Source organism: Schistocerca piceifrons, chromosome 6 (assembly GCF_021461385.2).
Source record: "Schistocerca piceifrons isolate TAMUIC-IGC-003096 chromosome 6, iqSchPice1.1, whole genome shotgun sequence".
In the NCBI taxonomy this organism is placed as follows: domain Eukaryota; kingdom Metazoa; phylum Arthropoda; class Insecta; order Orthoptera; family Acrididae; genus Schistocerca; species Schistocerca piceifrons.
Genome location: NC_060143.1, coordinates 560,264,651 through 560,290,933, shown reverse-complemented (window position 1 = coordinate 560,290,933; position 26,283 = coordinate 560,264,651). Strand labels below are relative to the sequence as shown.

The 26,283-nt window shown below is 43.1% G+C and overlaps 1 protein-coding gene and 1 pseudogene across 1 annotated transcript in view; one reads left to right on the top strand and one right to left on the bottom strand.

Annotated features, from left to right (window-relative positions):
* Positions 1-26,283, top strand: part of LOC124802917 — a 369,091-nt gene that overhangs the window by 16,496 nt on the left and 326,312 nt on the right. The gene's annotated exons all lie outside the window — the stretch shown is intronic.
* On the bottom strand, positions 12,475-12,591 carry LOC124803585 (annotated as a pseudogene).

Here is a 26,283-nt window from a genome sequence, read left to right as displayed (position 1 = left end):
TTTTACATAGCAGACGTATTTTCGCAATAATCTGACATCACGTACTTGATTTGTATGCTACAGTATTTTCTCATGTATTAACTTCACAAGCAATGTTAACATCGCACTTTTCGTGCTGCCAACGTATTTGGAAGACATTTTAGAGTTTTTTCAAAATCTTAGCTGTGAAATGCAATTAAGTTACGACTCGGTTGCGTTTTTTAACTGTTCAGTAAACTATTGCTTACAGTAAGAAGCTGCAGTATGAAGATCAAACATCGGTCAATTTTACAGTGCAACCATCTGCTGGTAGTAGAAAGCACTCGTTTTCTACAGTGCAGCCGTCTGCTGGTGACATGCCTAAACTTGAAATAAAACTCATTTCCAACATGAATTCTATATTGTTATTTATATTTTACAACCAAATGTTGAATGATTATTATTTATATAGAAATATACTGTCGACACATTCCGTTATTCCAAGAGGATTAGTAGGTAGCTTCAAATTAAATTTACCGGCGTCAGTCAGTCCCTGGACGAGTTTTTGGAAGTCAGTAATGCAAACATGATTTACAAATTTCTCAGCAATTCAGATACTTATTCGTATTTGGCTGAAGAGCTTGTGGTGGCAGGATGTCGTGGTTCCAGTAATGGCCTTGGAGATAATGAGTGATGATGCTACCGTCAGCGAAATAAGAAATGCGCAATTGTAACATGAGACCACAGATGAGGAAGCGTTGATGTTGATGTCAGTGCTTTTCTTTCCGTAACTTTCCTTGCCGTCGAACCAGTCGTACGGGGATGAGTCGGGAAGATCGTTGACAGTGAACCCAAGGCGTCAGATTGTTGCAGATGCTGCGGCATTCATGTGTGGTCTAGCACTGTCACGCTGAAAGAGAGTATGCTCCATATACTTGCATATCGCCGTCATCAATCCTGTGCACTATAATGTTAGCGAATGTCTCTCATGCAGCAATGGTAGCGGCGCTGAGGGGTTGCCGCGTTTGGATTTTGTATGGATAGAGGTGTAAACTCTGGCGCGTGAGACGATACGTGGACGTTGGCGTCATTTTGACCGCAGCTGCAACACGGCGAACGGAAACCCGAGGCCGCTGTTGGATCACCTGCTGCACTAGCTGCGCGTTGCCCTCTGTGGTTGCCGTACGCGGTCGCCCTACCTTTCCAGCACGTTCATCCGTCACGTTCCCAGTCCGTTGAAATTTTTCAAACAGATCCTTTATTGTATCGCTTTTCGGTCCTTTGGTTACATTAAACCTCCGTTGAAAACTTCGTCTTGTTGCAACAACACTGTGTTCTAGGCGGTGGAATTCCAACACCAGAAAAATCCTCTGCTCTAAGGAATAAACCATGTTGTCCACAGCACACTTGCACGTTGTGAACAACACACGCTTACAGCAGAAAGACGACGTACAGAATGGCGCACCCACAGACTGCGTTGTCTTCTATATCTTTCACATCACTTGCAGCGCCATCTGTTGTTGAAAATTGTAACTACTGTAATTTCGAAAGTTTGTCCGCCTGAAAATGTACTGTTGTCCCAAGCATATTGCAACAAACGGTGTATTTCTATCGCCGCTCGTTTCAAATATACCGGTCATTTTTGAAACAGCCTGTATAAGGTTCTTGGTAGAACTGTTTGAGTTGCTCTTTCATTTTACATAAAATTTATAACTGTAAGTTTAATATAATAAATATTATAAAGCATTAAAACCCCGATATTCATTTATAAACACCCTGTTCTACGAGTACAAACAGAAGTAGTAGAGGCAACCCACAGGGAGTTATAAAAACATTTTATCCAAGCGGCACGACTGCCGACGGGTATCGAACACATTCTGTTCAGGTAGGTTAATACATTAGAAAAGGGGGTGGCTAGACTTGAAATCTCTCTGAGACAGACACGAAATTTTTCAGACTTTTGGATAACACATGAAAGTCTAGAGCGTGGATAGGATGTGATTGGGACGTAGCCTTCTATCTTTAGCTGGCGATGTGCTTTCGGCAACTTGCTTTTGAAGCATCTATACGTAGTTCTTTTCACCTTTTCGTCGTTCTGACAGCGGTTTGCTACAGGTCTTCATGCTGGTGTAGCTTGTTTAAGTCGCTTCATACCTGCATAATAACTGAACCCAAATCAAAATGAATGTATTTGCTATAGAGGAGCTTTGGTTCCTCTCCACAAATCTTAATCGCACACTCCCCCCTATACAAATAACAGGATGTGTCCTAGTAACATATTTCATCTTTTAGTCTAGTTGTACCTTACGGCATCATTTCTACTCGATTCAGTTTAGTACATTAGTTATTCGACCTATACATAAAATATTATGCAGTCTTTTATAACACCACATTCGGAAAGTCTCTATCAAATTAATATCCGTACCGTTTATACTTGACTTTATTTATCACAACTGCCATGCATCATAATCAGCGTGCATTACGTTGAAAAAGCCTGTAATCTAAATTAATTTCCACTGAAAAATGGAAGTACAGGTAGGGATAAATTAACGTTAGTCATTATCACATCTATTAAAATTCCGTGTTAATTTCCTCTCCTGGAGCATCACTTAAAAAAGTGCCTGAGAGCCCTGTTGAATGCATGTTCAACGAAGGCTCACAGAGCAGACACGGGAGGACCAATGTTAAGGCCTGCCGTTTTGGCGGGGCGCTTCTAGGTGCTTCAGTCCGGAACCACGCTTCTGCTACGGTCGCAGGTTCGAATCCTGCCTCGGTCATGGATGTGTGTGCTGTCCTCAGGTTAGTTAGGTTTAAGTAGCTCTAAGTTCTAGAGTACTGATGACCTCAGATGTTAAGTCCCATAGTGCTCAGAGCCATTTGAACTAATGTTAAGCTATTAGTTCAAATGGCTCTGAGCACTATGGGACTCAACTGCTGAGGTCATTAGTCCCCTAGAACTTAGAACTAGTTAAACCTAACTAACCTAAGGACATCACAAACATCCATGCCCGAGGCAGGATTCGAACCTGCGACCGTAGTGGTCTTGCGGTTCCAGACTGCAGCGCCTTTAACCGCACGGCCACTTCGGCCGGCTTAAGCTATTAGTACCGAGGGGCTACGCCACCGCGAAGAAATCTGAAGCGCCTTGTGGGAAGTCGCTAGGCCCGTTTTACTGTGTGTGAACAGAGGCCCGGTGGAAAGATGAAGTCTGTACTTCCTTGGACAACAACAGTGCTTGCATCCTAAGCGACGGGAGGCTACTGACTAAATAATTTATAACGCTGCATGCCCACCACCACCAAGGATGCACTGCGACTTTTTCCCGCAAGCTAACCGTGATAGAGCATACAAATTTTTAAGGAACTGAACAATGCATTAGTACCACATTCCGGGAAATGCTGGGCAAGGGACAGTCCAGAGACAAAATCTATGAGGTGGGATGTTAGGAGGCCATACTGCACCTATGTGTTTGGGAGCGTGGGCCTAGCAGCGTTGAAGCTGACCCCCAACCTAACTGATGTTGCTGATTTATGAGAGAAAGATAATAGTTAGAGCAGCTGTCCCATCCGGCGCGCAGGTCGCCCAGTGTGGCGTCGAATGTAATAAGACCTGCACCAAGGCGGCCGGACCTGCCCCGCAGGGGGCTTCCCGGCCATTGACGCGAAACGCTCTTTCCCATTTTTTCCTTAGTTAAAATAAGTTATGGAGTGAGGGAACGGAGCCCGCCTGTTTGTACGTGGAGGAGTCCTTACTGGCTGGAACAAGAAAGCTGCTGTTTCTCAGTTTCAGCACTAAAAATCCTCACTGTAGACTAACTGCATTAAATCAGAGTATGGAAGAGAGACTACTGCCTTATCAGCACACATCTGATTGATCGGCTCTTCGAAGAACCGCTATCTCTGGCGATCAGAATCATGCACAAGGCTCGCACTCTCGACGAAAGACGCAACGAAAGAGTAAAAATGCATTTCATGTGTTCGGAGCCCTCGGTAGAGCTCTTCCGTCGGAGAGAGGCAGCGACCTTAGAAGACACTCGCGTGTGCACTGGTAACTGTAAAAATGGTGAGCAAGAGTAGTGTTTGAGAACGGAGTTGCAGGAACCATGCGAAGACTTCAGACTAATGTTAGGAGTTTCACATTTTCATTCCAAGTATGCTTATTAGTAATCACGGGCTCCACAAGTGCTCAATCAAGGCAATAGGAGGAAGTGAGATACAGTCTTTTGTTGTTCTTTCCTTCGTCCTTGATTAACAGTCGGCGATTACTGCACATATCTATCAACTTAGATGATATCCCATATAGATGCCGATTCTAACGTTTCCACTTCAGATCCATTATCTGACCATTACTAAGTTGTTGAAAAGTTAATTCGATTGTAACCTGTGTGGATACTTCATAAAAGTATCTGTTCTTTGTTAATCGTGCGCTTTGTATTTAACTTGAAATCTAAGGGGACTTGTAATAAATAAAATTTATTGTGACAATTTTTCATTTGGTAGTTTGTTGAGTCTATCATTTTTGTGTGTTTCATTTATCCAAGTGCCACTCCTGTTTAATTAATTCGCTTCAGCAAGTTATCCATCGAGTGGCACCTGTAATTAAATGTAGTACAGTGACTGATCCGTTTTTCGGTGAGGTCAGCCAGTTCTGACATCTACAGGGGTCTTAATCTCGCGCTGTTTATGGTCCCTTTATCCTTATAATCTTACAGTCTCTGCTACAGCAATGGAATTTTATAGTCGATGATACTACATTTATTTTCTAGAAATATTTTTGCTTGGTAATGCTAATCTACATTTTACAACCTGTACAAAAATTTCTTGCTCAAAGAGTAAAACCGGCCCACTAGTCTTAGCGTTTCATTATACAATCTAATTCTCTCAGCCTCATCTTACCTAATTCAACATCTGTTCTGTATCCTTGATTTGTTATTCACGTTAATCCTGTAAATTCTTATGAAGGCAGTATCCATTCCGTCCAAGAAATCATCCTGGTCTTTTGCAGTCTCTGTCAAAATTACGTCATTACCAGCAAATTACAGTGCATTTTCTTCATGTTTCACAGCACTAATTACCTTTCCAAATTTCTTCACAGTTTCCTGTAATGGTTGCTCAATTTACAAACTGAATAAACCCGTCTCATCCTCTTCTCATTTATTAGCTATGTTCCACACACTTCGATCATTAAAACTGTAGCAGCTTGCTCCAGAAGCTGTACATAACTTTTACCTTCTTGTATTTTGTTCAAAATAATTCAGATGCGCGCATTACTGTGATATATTTCTCTCCCCTGAACGAAATAACATTAATGTAAATTCTGCAACGATGTAATTTGGTACAGGCCCATTTGTGCTTTAGATAGACTACAGTAACGGCTCGTGAGCGCAGGAATTAATGTAACAAAAATAAATATATGATTCAAAATTAAACACATCACTTTCCTGTCTTTTTATGGACTTAGATAAACCCTGAAAAATAGCAACGAAGTGATGAGCTATGTGATGTGAAGTAGGCCCTACGTGAGTCAAAACAGCAGGGAAAAAAAGTCCCATGAAGCATAAACGCAGCACTGAGACAAAATTACAAGATTCAGCAGCCCGGAAAGAAGAAAATCCACGTCAGACAAGGTAAATATACTGCTTTAGTATTCTGTCATCCGCGGACTCCAATTACCGTTGACACTCCGCGCCAAAATGAGAAAATCCTGAGATGTCCTCTCCGAAGTACAGAGTCGCACTTACTGATTGATGGTTGAAGCTGATTGGCATAGGTCACACTTTGAATATCATGAATCATGCAGTACCAGAAATCAGAAACTTTACGCAATTCGTGAATTCGAAAACAAGTATCCAATTACCTGTAGCGCTGGAATACCAGACCGAGTTATTTCGCTGCTGAATGAACAGAGTTGGTGGCGGATACAGGCGCATACGAGAAAAGGAATAACAGAACATTATGTAGATTTCCGCGAAAATAAAATCGCCGAGAATATTTGTAACGAGGTGAACCTCATTTTAGCACGCTCGTAGCACTGTGGACTGGCCGCTTGAGTGGGTCCAATTGGCTGCTGAAACTGCCCTTCTCAATTATTAGCATTGTATGTTGTCATACAGTCCGCCCGTTACGCCCTTGTACCCAAACGTCCGGGTAAACGTGTACACACACACGGGCAATTTCGTCTAATTGCAAACAATAATACATGTGTGCCTGCCAAGGTTATTGCGCATGAACAGTACGCAGTCGCTGAAGTTCGATAAGGTACAATCGCAGTTTGTACCACGGGGAGACAAACTCGAAGTTCGTAATGCGTTCGGGCGCCGTTAATTCAGGAGATAAGTAGAATGTGTGTCCTTGTGATGGGTGTGCTCTGCAAATGAGTGTGCCCGTACACACACACACACACACACACACACATATATATATATATATATATATATATATATATATATATATATGTGTGTGTGTGTGTGTGTGTGTGTGTGTGTGTGTGTGTGTTTGTGTGAGACTGTGTAAGAGGGATTGCCTATACCTTTATTATTGTTCTAGGCAGTGCAAATATAAGTAAATATAAGTAAGGTTTTACGTTCGAAACTAATTTTATCCCAGCATGAAGACATTCCTGTAGTACATCGACGGAAATTATGGTATTTGTTGAAGACATATTATGAATACGAAGAAACTGCATTCATATGAGTACAATCTACAATCATTGTCCAAAATAGTATTTTATATATGTCACCCCGTTTGATGTCCTTCTGCGTGTGTTGCACTTAATACTCTTTTCATATTTACGGCTCGAGACCGGTTAGCGGTCGCGTTCACGGTTGAGAGGTGAACGTGTACAAAAGCCACTTGAAAGACCCGGGTTCAGTTCCCCGTATCGCAGTAGATTTCCTTCCATTGGTGGGAGAATAAGAACTGGGTGCAGTAAACCCCGTAGCGCCAACTCAGCGGCTCACTAAGTGAGACAAGGCAGCTCTAAGACATGGATAGCTGACAACGGCAAGGGGAGCGGTATGTTGGTCCAATGTTCTCCTCAATACCGCATCCAACTGATGCAGTGCTGCTAAGGATAACACGGCGGCCGATTTTCATCGTGTGTTGCTCTTGCCTGAACGTGGAGACACTTTTCACAACACTGTAATCTTACGCTGTAAAATTAATTTGCATACTATGACCATATCCAGCCCCCACTATTACTATCTGTACCATGTTTTACTTGCTCCCTTCCTCTTTTGAATATTTCGACATCCCTGTATTCTTTTCTATTGAAACACGTGTTTTCTCATTAAGTACATCGTCTGTCCCTCTATCATCTGCCTATAATCTTTTCCTATTTTTCGAACGCACCTCATTTCATTGCCAACACAGCCGCGCTCCACCGCATATCCCATCTTGGTTAACTTTTACTCTACATAGGAACAATCATTAATTCCGGTTGCTGCGACTTCTGCAAATTAATGTTAGGGTGAACAATTCCTTCTAAACCTTCCTCTTTCCATTTCATATGGTTTCATTTGTTAAGAATAATCCAGGTACTAGATCGTTCGTTTTAGATTAGATATTCCTCGAATGGTAAACTTGTTTTGTCCTGAGAAGAAGTAAGAATTATTTTCTCCTTTCACTGTCGGAGAGCTCCTTCTTTTGAGTCCCCCAGATACACGGAACTTACTTTTTCAATAACTCATTCAGCAGTTTGGCTGTATTATTGGAGTTGCTTAGAAAATGCCTATTGTACCCCACGAGACCTAAATACCCTTTCAGCTGTGTTGCCTTTTGCGGTTTCGGGTATTTCCTAATGACTCCCACTTTGGACAGATCCGGCTGAAGTCCCCTGGCCGTCAACTCATGACCCAAAGAAGTGACTTCCTTTCTCAAGAATTCGCACTTACCTATTTAAAGCCTTAATGTGTTTTGTCCTAACCGTTCAAGCATCGCTTCTAATCGAATGTTATGCTCCTCGAGCGAGGTTCGCACAATGACTAGATCATCCATTTATACGAAAACTTGATTACCCTGCATTCCGGTCAACATTACGTTCATCAATCTTTGGAACGTGGTGGTGCTGCCTTCAAATCCACGGCCATCTTACTGTACTCAAAGTGAGCTGTGGGCGTGTTAAACGCAGCTTCCTCCCGATCTATTTCATCTATAAGTACATTGAGAACCCCTTCTCCAGTCCAGCGTTGGAAGTATTTCGGTTTCCGAAAGTTGCTGGTATTTCGTCCATACGTTGAAGAGGATATACCATGTTGAGAAATATCCCATTTAACCTTCTCTAGTCGGCTGCCACTCTCCATTTCTGTTGTGTGCTTACATCTACTTTCTTAGGTAACATAAACAACGAGAAATTCCGAGGAGTATTACTAGGCGATGTTATTCCATCTGCTAACATTTTGTCAAGGTCTTTCTTCAGTGCCTTTTCCTGGGTATGCAGTCGACTGATAATCGTTGGTTGGTTAGTTGATTCAGAGGAGGGGACCCAACGACGAGGTCATCGGTCCCATCGGATTAGGGAAGGATGATAAACGAAGTCGGCAGTGCCCTTTCAAAGGAACCATGGTGGAATTTGCCTGAAGTGTTTTATGGAGATCACGGAAAACCTAAATCAGGGTGGCGAGACACGGGTTTGAACCGTCATCCTCCCAAACGCTGGTCCAGAGTGCTAACCGCTGCGCCACCTCGCTCGGTCTGACGATCGTGCTGCCGCTTCCGGTAGCTGTGGTATTTTATGCTTCACGACTGTTGTATGCGTTAAACGATCGCCCGGTAAATGGAACACGTCGTCGTAGGCGATACACAATTCTGTAATATATTGTTTCTCTTCGTTGTTCATAAGGTCTATTCACATGTTCTCTAGCAGAAGGCTCTTTCTAGACTTAACAATTGCGGGCGGGGCTCTTGGTACTTGTCTGAGTTTGCAATGGTTTAGTGGAGGTACAGGCTCTCCAAGTACTTTGGCTGTTGGTACTTGCCTGCCTTCCTTGCGAGTGTTTATCATGCCAGTAGTACACGTTCAGTCTTTCACAGTCACTAGAGCGTCTGGGAAGAATACACCCAGTCTTATCTCTTGTCTCTGAATACCAGCTTCAATCCCTTTAACTCGTCTTAGTCTTGCACAAAACGCTCTTCTCGAGGTCCTATCCGCGTTTCTGTTTTAACCTCTGATTCCTGTTGCAGCTGGCTTCTTGCCAGTTGACTACTGTTTATTCGTTGCGGCCTGTCGACGCAGTTTTTTTGGCGAAATTCTCTTCCGCGACTCTTCCTTTTTTGTGATGCTGATAACCTTACTCTGGTCTAGTGCAGCTTGTGCTATCGTCCTGTTCGGCTGCCTCTGTCTGGGACCTGTATCTACAGTCCAGCTTGTGTTTAATTTCCTGACTAAATTTCTCATTTTTGAATGAGCGGCTGCCAGTTTCTGCACTATCGCTTCCCTGTTTGCGTACCCCTGGTGTCTTATAACACGTAGCCGTGCCTTTGCGCCAAATCTCATTCCCTCGGTTCCTTTCTCATGTCTTGCGTGTCCTGTGTCAGCACTTCTGTTTGGCGCCACTGCCAGTTTGACTACCGTTGCATATTCATCTGCCTCTTGCAACTCGACCCACTCGTTCCCTTTTCAAGTCGTCGGTCTGCATAGTCAATAATTACGTGGTGCTAGTCCAGGAAGTCCCTTCCCACTAAACCATCAAAGGGTAAATCAATACCTGCACCAGTGACCTGGAAATTCATCACACATCTTGTCCCCTATGGAGTATACAAGACTAATTTTCCTCTCCGTTCCATTCGGAGATCCTCATTTGCAATCCTTCGAAAGTTCACATCTTCCCTTTTATCCCAGGATCTCCTGGGCTTCAATCCTTCCTCCTTTACTGTACTTAAACCCGACCCCCTGTCTGTTAATAAGTTTACTGAGAGTTACATGAATCTGGGCATTTCAGTTGAATAAAACATTCTTTTTGGTGTAGTCCACGGTACGTATAATGCCGGATGCAGCTTAATGTGTCTGCTCCCTTATGCTTTCCGTTCGTTTCCTTGTGCACTCTTCTGATGCATTTTCAGCCATCGGTTCTCCGTACAATCCCTGGCGTAGTGTTCCGCGCGGTGACAAGTGAAACATATCGCTAGTTTTCCTTTCAAGCGCCTGATTTGATTCGATCCACCTACATCAAAACACACCCATCCCGCACCTGTCACCAGAATCAGTTAGTCACACTTTTCGTGTGTCGAGAGTGAGTAAGAAGGACACGTTTTAATTACAAGGGCTTACCTCGATCGATGGCATCGAAGAGCGACTTTCGCGTGGGCTGCTGGTAGAACTCCACCCTGTAAAGAATCTACAAGCTCAGAGGGTGTTTGGAGATACAGAACTCGCTGTATATATCAAGGAATCTCAGACTGAATTAAACTCTGAATAACAAAGTTCAATGACAGTTCACTTCTGGTACTACTGACTTTAAGTCATCTGTTCAACGCATGATACTCCTGTATGCGGTTCACTGAGCTCTAACAATCAGCTGCTTCCTATCTCGCGATTCTGAGACTGTCTTCTTAGTACTGTCTCGTTCCCGACACTGTTCTAAGTCCTCAGCCTGGCGACGACCGCCACAGGGGTATCTTCCCAGGAGACTACCTACTGTGCTCTCCTTTGGGGCCAGTCCCCTCTTTACAGCGCTCACCAAGTTTCTCGAACATTCCCTCTGACGCACATCGCCGGCAAGGGAGTGTACATTACCGTATTTGGGGCAACACGTGATGCACTTGTGTCACTGTGAAGCGCTACTGTAGGGACCTGGGTCACGCGCTGGCTCACCGTCGTCCATCTCCTATGTGTACAGTCTATTTTCCGTCCCTCACCAGCCTGTCGCTTCCGCCAGCTTCCCTATACAGCACCTCGCTACAACTTAAATATAAAGCCGTATTTTCTCTCTTACTATTGAAATCCGCGACTTAATGGACCCTGCACGAATCGGTCACAGAATTGTTACGAACAAGTATACGCTCTAAGTTCCTGCCACTGTGAGAAAGAATTTTTATGTTTTTTAGTATTATTCGAATGAAACTAAATATATTCTCCGTGCATACACGTTTCAGTACACATATATGTGCGCTGAGAAAGAATTTTAAGTTTTGTATTTGGGTATCCAGTTTCCTACGGTGACTTCATGTTCTAGAGACCATGTGTTTGGATTTTATTTTCTGTCAGCAAAGTAATTACTTCAGTATTAGTATTGTAATGTATATTAAAAGAGAAAGTATTTACGTTATAAATGTTGATGTGATTATTTAAACAGCGTGGCAGACTCATTGCCGAAACTGTCGACTGTGCAACTTGTCTTCTGACCAGTTTGATGCAGCTCTCTGCTGTTGCATCCTCTTCGCCTCACGGTAGCGCTTGCACCCATCGTCCTTAAGTGTCTGCAAGACATGCTCCAATCTCTGTCTCTACCTACCGTTTTTGCCTCTACTTTTCCCAATGTTATGATGGAGAGCTTTCTCTAATAGCTTAACACTTGTATTGTCATCTAGTCCACACTGTTGTTTCCAAAATGTTCCTTACTTAGCGACTCTGTGCAGTAGCTCCACATTCCTTATCTTAACAGTCAAACATCCATCTGTAACGCCATGCATCGACTCTAGTCTGCTCCAGTTTCCCGTAGTGTATTATTCATTTCTGTACAAAATTCAGTTCAAGAAGTACATTCTCAGAAATTTCTTACTCAGCTTAATGCTGGTGTTTGATAGTAGCAAAATTATTACTGCCTTGAATGACGTCATTGCCTGAGCTAACCTCTTTTTGCATCCTTGCTTTGTTCCTCAGGTGTTATTATGCTTCCAAGGTAGCAGAATTCCTTAGCTTCGTCTACTTCGTGATCATCAAATCTGATTTTAAAGTTTATCGCTTATCTTATTTACACTGCTCCTCATTACTTTCATTTTTCTTCTCTCTACTCACAAACCATATTCTGTTGAATCCATTGAGCACGTCCCATTATTCTTCAATTCCATTGAGGATTGAAAAGTCATCAATTCATTTTATCATTCACATCCTTTCCAACTTAATTTTAATCCTGCTCTTGAACCTTCCTTTTATATTCGTTGTAGGTTCTTCGATGTGGAGGACGAACATCAGTGGAGAAGGAACGAGACTATTTCACTCTGAGCCTTCCATTCTTGTTGCTCTGTCTTGCTTCTTGTAGATATTGTACAATACTTGGATTTCAGTACAACTTCCATGTATTTTCCTTTGATTTTTCGAACATTTTGAAAATTTTTGCTTTGTTTAATACTTTTTCTGTAAAAAGCACATTATATGACGCACTCCGTCTTCAGGCCACAAGTGGCCCATCGGGACCATCCAACCGCCGTGTCATCCTCAGATGAGGATGCAGACAGGAAGAGCGTGTAGTCAGCACACCGCTCTCCCGGTCGTTATGATGGTTTTCTTTGACCGGAGCCGCTACTACTCGGTCGATTAGCTCCTCAGTTGGCATCACGAGAATGAGTGCACCCCGAAAACTGGCAACAGCGCATGGCGGCCGGATGGTCACCCATCCAAATGCCGGCCACGCCCGACAGCGCTTAACTTCGGTGCTCTGACGGGAACCGGTGTATCCACTGCGGCAAGGCCGTTGCCCACGTTATATGAAGGAGTATTTATTTTTCTCAAGTGTTGCCTTCATTATCAAACGCAACGTTGGAGTTACCTCTCTGGTACGGTTGCCACCTGGTCTTGATCCGTTAGATGAACAATACTCTTTTTCGTTCTTTTATGTACTGTATTTGTCAGTAATTATGGTGCATTAGCTGTTAATTTACTCGTAAGATGGTTCTCGCAATTATATACCTAAGTTACCTTCAATACTGAGTGGATTACGTCTTTGAGAAGATCAGATAGTATGTCTCCAGCCCCACACTTCACACACACTGATTTGATTAATTGTTTTATTGGCACTTTCCCGAATGATGCATTAATCCCGATGATATACTGTTTATTTCCTCTGTCTTCATTGTTCCCATTTCTTTCGAAGCTCTGTTATATTCAACATCGACTTCACTTCAGTAGACTGTACTTCCCACTCGCAGAGAGCCTCAGTGTAGTATTTCCTATATTTCCCTTCTCTGTGCTTAACAATGGAATTCCTTTAACACTCTTAGCGTTCTCGGCTTTGATTTTAGCTTCGCTGAGAGTGAAGCTTTTGACGGAAATTTCTTTCTCAATTTCTTCACATTGTTGCTACACTTATTTCCCTTTAGTTTCCATGAACTTACTATTGATTCCATTTCTGAGTGATGTATTCCCGTCTGCTCTTGAATATTTTTATACTTACATGAAATACATTCGCAGCTGCGGATACGAACAACCATCATCTGTGCAAGGGAATGACGAAAATTAAAACTTGTAGTGGGCTGGGAGTTGAACCCGTTTTACGTGAGCAGCCGCCTTAACCGCTTTGTTATACGTGCACGGCTTACAGGGTGATCCAAAATTACGTATGTCGTCATTCCTGAGTCACAGTCTTTACTCGTACACACATTATGTAATGCCCGTACGTGGGATTACATTTTAATTGAAAGTCATTGCATCGTCCTTTTTAACAACACAAGCAATGCACCATAGTATTTTTATACTTCCTTCTTTTGTCGATCAACTGAAATATTTCTTCTGTTACCTGAAGTTTCCACGTGGTTACCATTTGTATACTTGCATTTACCAGTGCCACTTTTTGGTTGCCCTTCGCTTTTCAGTTGAACTGCCTGCTGTGGTATTCACTATCGCAGAAATCACAGTCTCCGAGCATTTCAAACGCTTTCAGTATCCCACTTGTTTGCATACTGATTCTTCCTGACGACGCTCCCAAAGTGAAACGTGCATTTAATCCTGCTTTTCAGCTCAATATCACACCCATTATGGAGAGATGCTGACTCAGCTTTCGAGGTAAGCAAATGGTCAGCTGTTATACACAAAACAGGACGAGCGGTTCTAGGCCCTTCAGTCTGGAACTGCGCGTCCCCTACGGTCGCAGGTTCGAATCCTGCCTGGGGCATGGATGTGTGTGATGTCCTTAGACTGGTTAGGTGTAAGTGGTTTTAAGTTCTAGGGGACTGATGACTTCAGATGTTAAGTACCATAGTGCTCAGAGCCATTTTTTGAACATACCTCTGAGTGCCCCAAATGGTGGACGAGTGTGTTAGAAATACCTACAGAGACGTGCGGTTGAGCAGCGAGGTATTTTATTGCGATTCATCGATCACCTCAAATGAGAGCGTCCGCGCATTACAACTTAGCATGGGGAACAGCTTTGTCCCGCCAGTCAGCACGCGGGACATCGTATAGGTTTGCACAACCTTGTTGCGATTTTAACAGACTACTCGCCAAACGGCTCACCTTGCTTTTGTTCACTGCCGAGTCTGCATAGACATTCTACTCACTGACAGCTCTCTGCTTGGGACGCACCTCCATTACAGATGCCATTTGAAAGCTATGTATAGTGCCGCCACCTATCGGAACTGCATGAAACTATAAGAGCTGAAGCGTGAATATTCCTCGATGTCGCACAACAGTTTCAGCTCTATTTCAACCGAAACTGGCCGAGAAAAAAATGTGTTGCGTTACTTATTGAATGTTCTTTGTCGAATGACTTCTGCCACAATCGTTTTGCGAGAAACAATGTTCTGGTCTAACCAGGTATTATTGCAGTATGAACTTCCTGTAGACTTGTGATTATGAAGACCAGGATTTCCAGGTTGTCGACCTTATACACTGAGGTGATGAAAGTCATGCTTTACTTCTTAATATCGAGTCTGACCCTTTTCTTTGTTTGCCCAATGTAGTGCAGAAGCTCGATGTGGCATAGACTCGACAAGTCGTTGGAAGTCCCCTGCATAAATATCGATCCATGCTGCCTTTACGACTGTTGATAACTGCAAAAGTATTGCTGGTGCAGGATGTTGTGGACGAAGTGAACTGTTGATTACGTCCCATAAATGTTCCGTATGATTCATGCCGGGCGATCTGGATGGCCAAGTCATTCGCTCGAATTGAACAGAATTTTCTTCGAACAAGTCTTGAACAACTGTCACCCGGTGACATGGCGCATTGTCTTCCATAAAAATTAAATTATCTTTTGGGAACATGAAGTCCATGAAAGGCTGCAGATTTTCTCTAAGTCAATGATCGGTTCAGTTGGATCACAGGATCAAGTCCATTCCATGGAAACACAGCTCGCACCGTTACGGAACCACTTCCATCCTGCACGGAGTCTTGTTGACAACTTTAGCCCATGGCTTCGTACGGACTGAGCCACACTCGAACCCTATTACCAACTCTTACCGGCTGAAATCGGGAACCATCTTTCCAGGTCACGGGTTTACAGTTGTAAAGACTGAAACTGATTTGGTCACGAGCCCAAAGCAGGCACTGCAGACGATGTCGTTCTGTTAGCAAAGGCACTCACTTCGATCGTCTGCTACCATAGGCCATTACTTCATCGTACGTTCCACATTCATTTATGAAGTTATATCACCGGCCGGTGTGGCCGAGAGGTTCTAGGCACTACAGTCTGGAACCGCGTGACAGCTGCTGTCGCAGGTTCGAATCCTGCCTCGGGCATGGATGTGTGTGATGTCCTTGGGTTAGTTAGGTTTAAGTAGTTCTAAGTTCTAGGGGACTGATGACCTCAGAAGTTAAGTCCCATAGTGCTCAGAGCCAATGAAATTATATTACTTGTCTGTTAGCATTGATAATTATACGCAAACGTCGCTGCTCTATAGTCGTCAAGTGAAGGCTGTCGGCCACTGCGTTTTCCGTCGTGAGTGGTAATTTGTGGTACGGACTATGGGACCAAACTGCTGAGGTCATCGGTCCCTAGGCGTACACACTACTTAATCTAACTTAAACTAACATACGCTAAGGACACAGAGCACAGAGCACAACATAATCATAGCTAACACTTGGCTTAAGAATCATGAAAGAAGGTTGTATACATGGAAGAACGCTGGAGATACTACAAGGTATCAGATAGATTATCTAATGGTAAGACAGAGACTTAGGAACCAGGTTTTAAATTGTAAGACATTTCCAGGGGCAGATGTGGACTCTGACCACAATCTATTGGTTATGACTTGTAGATTAAAACTGAAGAAACTGCAAAAAGGTGGGAATTTAAGGAGATGGGACCTGGATAAACTGAAAGAACCAGAGGTTGTACAGAGTTTCAGGGAGAGCATAAGGGAACAATTGACAGTAATGAGGGAAATAAATACAGTAGAAGAAGAATAGGTAGCTTTGAGGGATGAAGTAGCGAAGGCAGCAGAGGATCAAGTAGGTAAAAAGACGAGGGCTAGTAGAAATCCTTGGGTAACAGAAGAAATATTGAATTTAATTGATGAAAGGAGAAATATAAAAATGCAGTAAATGAAGCAGGCAAAAAGGAATACAAACGTCTCAAAAATGAGATCGACAGGAAGTGCACAATGGCTAAGCAGGCATGGCTAGAGCCCTTTGAACGAGAAGGTGATGGCTTCCTTGCAAGAATCATTACTGGGGGCAAAACCTGGGTTCACTTCCACCAATGGGAAACGAAGAAAGCCAGCAAGGAATGGTGCCATTCCTCATCACCAAGTGATTTCCATATGTTCGGACCACTCAAAGTCGCAATGGGAGGAAAGTTCTGATCTGATGAAGTGGTGCACCACGCAGTGCATAATTGGGTTGCGTGGACTACCAAAGAATTTTTTTTTAAATGAATTTATACACTTTGTAAGTGCTGGAGGACTTGTGATGAACGTGGGTGAGATTATATTGAAAAGTGATACAGCTTTGTACCATTTCTGCACAGTAAAAAATATTAAAAAGATATTTAAGGTTTTCATTTGACTCACCCTCATACTTATTTTACTCATCTTTTCAGTGGTAAGCAGACAGTGATTCTTTCCAGATGAAAGGCAAGGCCTTTCATAAAAATCAGTCATGTTGTATACCAGCTGTGCTGTAATTTCCATGTCATGTTTAACCTGAACTTGATCACCAAACAGCTGTTCAGAGACCACCTCAAATTGCTGCAAAGAGCAAAATTGACTACGCAGTTGCAGAATATGCTGCCAAGAAAGTGATACTCAGCTATTACCTCACTTCATAATCCATGGCATCTGAGTTCCCAAGCATTCTCGCCTCATCACTGCCCTCAGCTCCTATATCAGATTCCCTGAAATAAGTGGAGGGTTTTGCCTTGTCATTGCTTTCAGTCTCAGAATCCTCCATGTGTCAGTCTTCACTAGCTCCTGTCCCATCACTAGGGGTAAGATAGATACTGCCTACAGGAAAACTAAAGAGTCCTTTGGAGATAAGAGAACGACTTGTATGAATATCAAGAGCTCAGATGGAAACCCAGTTCTAAGCAAAGAAGGGAAAGCAGAAAGGTGGAAGGAGTATATAGAGGGTCCATACAAGGGCGATGTACTTGAGGACAATATTATGGAAATGGAAGAGGATGTAGATGAAGGTGAAATGGGAGATATGATACTGCGTGAAGAGTTTGACAGAGCACTGAAAGACCTGAGTCGAAACAAGGCCCCCGGAGTAGACAACATTCCATTGGAACTACTGACGGCCTTGGGAGAGCCAGTCCAAACAAAACTCTACCGTCTGGTGAGCAAGATGTATGAAACAGGCGAAATACCCTCAGACTTCAAGAAGAATATAATAATTCCAATCCCAAAGGAAGCAGGTGTTGACAGATGTGAAAATTACCGAACTATCAGTTTAATAAGTCACAGCTGCAAAATACTAACACGAATTCTTTACAGACGAATGGAAAAACTAGTAGAAGCCAACCTCGGAGAAGATCAGTTTGGATTCCGTAGAAACACTGGAACACGTGAGGCAATACTGACCTTACGACTTATCTTAGAAGAAAGATTAAGGAAAGGCAAACCTACGTTTATAGCATTCGTAGACTTAGAGAAAGCTTTTGACAATGTTGACTGTAATACTCTCTTTCAAATTCTAAAGGTGGCAGGGGTAAAATACAGGGAGCGAAAGGATATTTACAAATTGTACAGAAACCAGATGGCAATTATAAAAGTCGAGGGACATGAAAGGGAAGCAGTGGTTGGGAAGGGACTAAGACAGGGTTGTAGCCTCTCCCCGATGTTGTTCAATCTGTATATTGAGCAAGCAGTAAAGGAAACAAAAGAAAAATTCGGAGTAGGTATTAAAATTCATGGAGAAGAAATAAAAACCTTGAGGTTCACCGATGACATTGTAATTCTGTCAGAGACAGCAAAGGACTTGGAAGAGCAGTTGAATGGAATGGACAGTGTCTTGAAAGGAGGATATAAGATGAACATCAACAAAAGCAAAACAAGTATAATGGAATGTGGTCTAATTAAGTCGGGTGATGCTGAGGGAATTAGATTTGGAAATGAGACACTTAAAGTAGTAAATGAGTTTTGCTATTTGGGGAGCAAAATAACTGATGATGGTCGAAGTAGAGAGGATATAAAATGTAGATTGGCAATGGCAAGGAAAGTGTTTCTGAAGAAGAGAAATTTGTTAACGTCGAGTATAGATTTACGTGTCAGGAAGTCATTTCTGAAAGTATTCGTATGGAGTGTAGCCATGTATGGAAGTGAAACATGGACGATAAATAGTTTGGACAAGAAGAGAATAGAAGTTTTCGAAATGTGGTGCTACAGAAGAATGCTAAAGATTAGATAGGTAGATCACATAACTAATGAGGAAGTATTGAATAGGATTAGGGAGAAGAGAAGTTTGTGGCACAACTTGACTAGAAGAAGGGATCGGTTGGTAGGACATGTTCTGAGGCATCAAGGGATAACCAATTTAGTATTGGAGGGCAGCGTGGAGGGTAAAAATCGTAGAGGGAGACCAAGAGATGAATACACTAAGCAGATTCAGAAGGATGTAGGTTGCAGTAGGTACTGGGAGATGAAAAAGCTTGCACAGGATAGAGTAGCATGGAGAGCTGCATCAAACCAGTCTCAGGACTGAAGACCACAACAACAACAACAACGCTAAGGACAAAACACACACCCATCCTCAAGGAAGGACTCGAACCTCCGAGGGGGGGGAGGGGGCGGGGGGAGGTGCCTTAACCCTGGCAAGGTGCTTAAGACAGCATGGCTACCCCGATCGTCCGTGGTTAGGGTTAATGCCTGAAATTAGGTACAAATGAAGTTCTGCCAATGTCCTGCCCTTTTATACCTCGTGTATGCGATACCTTCGTTGTCTATATATGTGTTCATCGCTGTCCCGTGACGCTTGTCACCTCAGTATAGAACCTAAAGAGGACTTTTTCTCATAAAATAAGGTCTAGAGAGGAATTTTGGAGGGAACCTCGGTTTTTACACAGATTTTCTTAATAAACACTATGGAAAAAAAAAACGTGAACTTGTGAATTTGAACAAAGACATAGAAAATAAATGTATACGCTGCGCTGAAATCAAAGCTATGTATGGCACACCGTCCCCTGTCTTTATAACGCAATAATGTGTCAACATGCTGTTGCATCGGTGACATTTGAGTCTCTTTTTCTCTCTAGCTCAATAGATATATGACATACAGCACAGACTCTACACTGCATTTCCGCTTTGAGAATATGTTCACACGCCGCAGCGTTGCGGCAAACCCAGCCATCCTCTGGTTAAATGCCGTCCGACAATATACAAATGTACTAAAGGAACAGAGCCGTGTAGTTACGAAGTGAAGTTGCGTGGCTTGTTGACGCACATTGAGTACCGCGCTTTAAGTGCAGTTTTGTCATTCCTAGAGAGAAAACTTGAAAAACTAGGCTTTTCCGGCAGTCGGTTGGAGGAGATCCAGTTTCACAACTTACGGTCGAGTAATTTTATGCCAAACCTGTCAAAAACAAGCAAGTAATCACTCGTTATTTTTATCATTCATTTCTTCTACCAGTCTCCTTGCTAGTCTTCTTCCCGCGGATTTTCAAATCCAAATTTAAAATTAGGTTACTGACATGCGTATGAGATTCAACTGAAATTAAAATTTTACCTGATATTGTTGTGTTCGTATATTTTTCTTTCAGGCAAACCATGAAAAAAAGTTATATTTCCTTGAACGTAAAGATTCCGCAGCTTTTATTACGAGCGTCGCTAGGTAGAAGAACAAACAATACAGTCAGCCATTATTTTCCTCTATGATAAGCGGCGTACTGGACAGGTTTCTTTTGCACTTGTGTGAGGCTTTAGTGTCAGCTAACACGCAATGGAACGTGCTGAAGAACCCTACTTTTAAGGGCTTTCAGGCGAGTATATACCAGAAGAGTCGCCAATGGACAAAACTTCTTTGAAACAGGTGTATGAAAAGCCTATTGCTGAAATTAAAGTAGAAGTTGTTAACCACTACACTTGGATTTCACTCGACGAGACCGCTGACAGTTGCGACAGATTTGTAGCTTATGTCGTAGTGAGGGAATTAGATTCCACGCCAACAGGAAATCCTCACCTGTCACAGTATTGTAACCCCAACTTTCAGGGTTGTCCTACGCGTGCTACGGCCATGAGAAGATACGGATGGCCGGCCGGTGTGGCCGAGTGGTTCTACGCGCTTCAGTCTGGAGCTCCGCGACCGCTAGGGTCGCTGGTTCGAATCCTGCCTCGGGCATGGATGTGTGTGATGTCCTTAGGTTAGTTAGGTTTAAGTAGTTCTAAATCCTAGGGGACCGATGACCTCAGATGTTAAGTCTCATAGTGCTCAGAGCAATTTGAACCAAGTTACGGATGAGAAATTTTTGCTGTTTGTGAGTGGCTGTGCTGCCTACATATTAAATGCAAGGGGAACACTGAAAGAATTCTAACCCATCATTATAAGTTGCATCTGCCTAGCCCACGGCTTAATCCATCTAGCAAACGACGTCAGAAATAATTTTCCTGAGGTTAACAGTTTCATTTCCTCTGTTTTCAAAGTATTTCTCAAAGCTTGTACACGCGTTCAGTCCTATAAAGTTTGCCCGTTATTGGCAAATGGGAGCTTGTTATTATATCATACAGGACCAGAAACTCAAAGAAGCAGTAGACACATTTGACTCTAGAGATTCAACTTCTACTGAAAAGAAGCGCAGAAATCCCCTTAAGAATAAAAAGAATGTAGCATCATTGGCTTTTTAAGTATTCCCTTCCAACATCTGTCTGTTGAATTCAATGCCTTGTGTCCGCTTCTCCAACGATGAAAGATAGTGTAGATGTGATCTCCGAGGTGCAGATGTATCTGGAGGAAGTACTTGGTTCAGTGAGTATAGCATGCGTTACTGAATTAAGGAGTATTCTTCTAAGGAATCCCGTTATGGCAATACGAGAAAAGTATCAGCCATTATTCAGGTAGAGAATTTCGAAGTTGGGTTGTATTAAGGGCCACGAGCATTTGTGTCGATGAAGAATTTTATCTTCCGGACCCTAATGATTGTAGTGACATACTGTATTTCTGTACCGTCTTAGCTATCTGTCTTTCGTCTTGTGATTCCGCAGATTTTCCCGCCGTCATACATGTTTATGCTCTCCACGGTTTTGCTGCCGGATATGATCGTCTACACTACACGATATTTCGGAGATCAATGTGGCCGCCACCTTTAGGTGCGATCGCTTACTGCACAATCACGCCGGCGTGACTGTGTACTCAGCGATCGCACCTGAAGGTGGCTCCAGGATGGCTCGCCGAAATATCCTGTAGTGAAGACGATCATATCCGGTAGCATACCCGTGAAGAGCATAAGCATGTCTTTCGTCTTGTTTGACGCAACCTTCCTGCAATACAATCTGCTAGATTCTCAATCGTGTCGTTTGTGAGGACCATGCTAATGAAATGGATCTACGAAGTCGTTGAATGTAGGTGATTTACATTGTGGTTTTTCACGAGTACAATCAGTATGAGTACACAACAGTTTTGATCCATTACTTCATGGTTTCATCTTTCATAGACCTCACAAACGCTAATCCCGTTATCTTTCGTGTTTTTTGTCTACTTTTCAGTACAATGCCTAGATATCCCAAGGATTCCTTGGTCCGTCCCTACTGCATACTGTGCAGTAGTGACAAAAAGCTAGCCCCTCGCTGAAATGCTATGTGTTTCGTGATAGGTTTTCACCTAAACAAGCTGAAGCATGTGAATTACATGCTGTTATTGGATAATAATAAGCGTACCACTTATCCACAATTTTGCATTGTTTCCGCCAATCAGAATGGATTGTTGTAGAATTGGTTTCCTTCAAACACAGAAAAAAACTTACCTCACGGCACTCCATTACATCAGTGGCATGTGGTATTGTGTTTTGCTCCTATAGCTGCGTGCTAAGGTATGAAGATTTTAATGTGTACCCTGCCAACAGAAGTGTACCTGCAGGCAAAGAAAGAACCGGCTTAACTCTGTCGAGGCGGTCATTAAAGCTTTATGACAACCCAGTGTGTATAGAAATAGAATTCTAGGTATTCATGGACTGAGCGGAGATGAAAGCTGTTTATGCACGCCTCCGTAATATTGAATCTCGATGTAGACAAGTGTAATGTGCTCCGAATACATAGAAAGAAAGATCCTATATCATTTAGCTACCATATAGCAGGTCAGCAACTGGAAGGAGTTAATTCAGTGAATTATCTGGGAGTAGGCATTAGGAGTGATTTAAAATGGAATGATCGTCGGTAAAGCGGATGCCAGACTGAGATTCATTGGAAGAATCCTAAGGAAATGCAATGCGAAAACAAAGGAAGTAGGTTACGGTACACTTGTTCGCCCACTGCTTGAATATTGCTCACCTGTGTGGGATCCGTACCAGATAGGGTTGACAGACGAGATAGAGAAGATGCAACGGAGAGCAGCGCGCTTCGTTACAGGATCATTTAGTAATCGTGAAAGCGTTACGGAGATGATAGATAAACTCCAGTGGAAGACCCTGCAAGAGAGACGCTCAGTAGCTGGGTACGGGCTTTTGTTAGTTTCGAGAACATACCTTCACCGAGGAGTCAAGCAACATATTGCTTCCTCCTATGTATATCTCGCGAAGAGGACATGAGGATAAAATCAGAGAGATTAGAGCCCACATACAGGCACACTGATAATCTTTCTTTCCACGAACAATACGAGACTGGAATGGAAGGGAGAACCGATAGAGGTACTCAAAGTACCCTACGCCACACACCGTCAGATGCCTTGCGGAGTATGCATGTAGATGTAGCTTCTAGACTGTGCTGACTAGTGAAGCTAGAAGTTATGGCTGTGGCCACATTTGACTGTAGTGCTATCTCGTGCAGCCTATGTACAAACGCCTCAAGGCAACACAAAGCAGTATGCAGCTCTTTGCGATCTTCGACAAGTTGACGGATCCATTATCGATATTCATATCAAATGGTTCAAACGGCTCTGAGCACTATGGGTCTTAACTTCTGAAGTCAGGGGACTCCCTAGAACTTAGAACTACTTAAACCTAACCAACCTAAGGACATCACACACATCCATGCCCGAGGCAGGATTCGAACCTGCGACCATAGCGGTCGCGTGGTTCCAGACTGTAGCGCCTAGAACCGTTCGGCCACACCGGCCGCCGTATCCGTATCACTTTCTTTTATTTTCAATTTGTACTTTCTGTAAGATAGAGACTTTATTTTAATTATATGCCACGATACACGAAAAAAAATGAAAGTTGTTGCGCTGTAGCTTGTATTAGCAGGCTGAACCAGTCAGCTGGCGTTTCAAGTGGGATGTGGATGTTCATCGTCATTACCTAGAAGGCGACGTCCCACGCGGATGTATCCCTTGCCTGTAAGGAGCGGCACGCACGCACGCATAGCCTTCCCTCTCACGCAGGCAGCCGCTGCTCCGCCATTAACGAGGTCCTCCGCTCCACCAGCCCTACTCCGCGGCCTGGGGCGACACACACACACACAAAGGAGCTACTGTCCTGCTCCGCAGTGCTGCCAACCTCCTCCTCTGATGCTCAGGTGCTAGAGCTGGCCATAAATGTAGTACACGGCTGCACCGTCCTCTCGAAAAATACTGATGGCATGCATCTGAAACTAGTTTAGTGTAAACATTACACTTAGAATCGAAATTGATAACATTGTTTACACCACTCATTGTCTTGTACTTCCAGTTAGGTGGTACTGCTGTGCCCGAAAGTGCAAAAATGGCTCAAATGGCTATAAGCACTATGGGACTTAACATCTATGGTCATGAGTCTCCTACAACTTAGAACTACTTAAACCTAACTAACCTAAGGACATCACACAACACCCAGTCATCACGAAGCAGAGAAACCCGAAAGTGCATTCAGCCACAAAAGTAACAGGCAAGTCGATGAATAGTGGACAGCCCTGTGTGAGCAAAACCTAGGAAAAGTGAGAAGCACTTTCAATTCACAGCATAGGTACAAGTAAATTTTTGAAGAAAAAGAGTTTTTATTACGCTGCCATGTCCCCCCCCCCCCCGCCCGTCACCCCCCCCCCCCCATAAGGAGAGACTGTAGAATTATTTATCACCTTTCTTCTCATTTGCCTGTTTGTAGGACTGAGATTTAGATAAAGAGGAATAACTGTAAACTGTCATTCAATACCTTACTGCTAATTGTGTCCCAACGAACGTAGTATGACACTCGTGATTTGTAAACATCTCAACAGCTATGAAACTTCTATTTTTCTCCCACTCATGCAGAGAAACATCACAAAAGAGCACACATATTCACATTACGATTTCCAGACATGTTTTTCAAGTCAGTCTGCATCAAATATTCCTTAAAATCTTAGTGGAACAAACACCTCAGAGGAGATGTTTTAAACGAACTGATGATACAGGACAGTTGGGTAGTAGTGTACATGAAAACGTTCTTGCTGTTATAACATTTCTTGGAGATTATATGGCAACATGCACCACACTAGACGTAACAGAGTTATAAAACTCGATGTCACAAGACTACATGTTCACTGAATATTTTTCCTAGTGTAAGTCAATTATTATCCGCAAAGTAGTTATAAAATTTTGTTCTAATAATACAGGAACCTTACAAGAACATCATTTTACGACATAGTCTCCTTGCGTTTCAACGAACTTGCTTCATCGTTGTAGAAGCTTCCTGATGCCCTCATAAAAAAAAGGTTCTCGGTTGAGCTGCCAGCCAGCAATGCACCGCTTCTTACGCTGCTTCGTTCGAGGCAAATCGACGGCCCCTTAACGCATTTTTGAGTGGACCAAACAAGTGATAGTCAGAAGGGGCAAGATCGGAACTGCATGGAGGATGATCCAGGACATCAAATCTGCGTTTCTGGAGTGTTTCGGCAGTGTGGGCAGCAGTATGCGGACGGGCATTGTCGTGCAATAACACAACACCTTTAGAACAGCAATCCTTCGAATTGCATGCTTTAGCCTGGCAGTAAGCATCTCACTGTAACGTACACTGTTTATTGTTGTGCCCCTTTCCTCATAATGTTCCATTACTGGAACTTGTGCGTCCCAAAAAACCATAAGCATGTTTTCCTGGGGACAGTTGGGTCTTGAACTTTTTTTTGCGCGGTGAATTTGGATGTTTCCATTCCATGCTCTGCCGATTGCTCTCCGGCTCGTAATGATGGACCCATGTTTCGTTACCAGTAATGATCCTGTCCAAGAAGTTGTCCTCTTCGTTACCATAGCGACCCAAATGATTTTTGCAGGTGTTCAAGCGCGTTTGTTTATGCAACTGTGTGAGTTGTTTTGGGTCCCATCTTGCACAAACTTTATCAAACCAAAGTCTGTTGTGTGACTTCGTTGGCAGAACCGTGACTAATTTTCAGGCAATGTACAATTTCGTCAATAGTTAATCGTCTGTTTAAGAAAATCATTTCACGTGAAAGCTCAATGTTTCTTCATTTGTGGCGGTAAACGGTCGTCCGGCGCCTTCATCGACCGTAATACTTGTGCGAACATTTCGGAATTTTGCAATCCATTCCTAGACACTCCGTTATGGCAAAACACTGTTCTCGTAATGTACCGAAAGTCTTCCATGAATTTCGGCCCCTGATACGCTTCCGACAACAAAAAAATAATCACTGAACGTTGCTCTTCTTTGGTGCAAATAGACAGCGGATCAGCCACAATTAACAGCTCGGTAGCGATAACGAAACTAACCTAGCAGCTTGAAAATTGCAAAGATATAAATGGTTCAAATGACTCTGAACACTATGGGACTTAACTGCTGAGGTCATGAGTCCCCTAGAACCTAGAACTACTTAAACCTAACTAACCTAAGGACATCACACACATCCACGCCTGAGGCGGGATTCGAACCTGCGACCGTAGCGGTAGCGCGGTTCCAGACTGTAGCGCCTA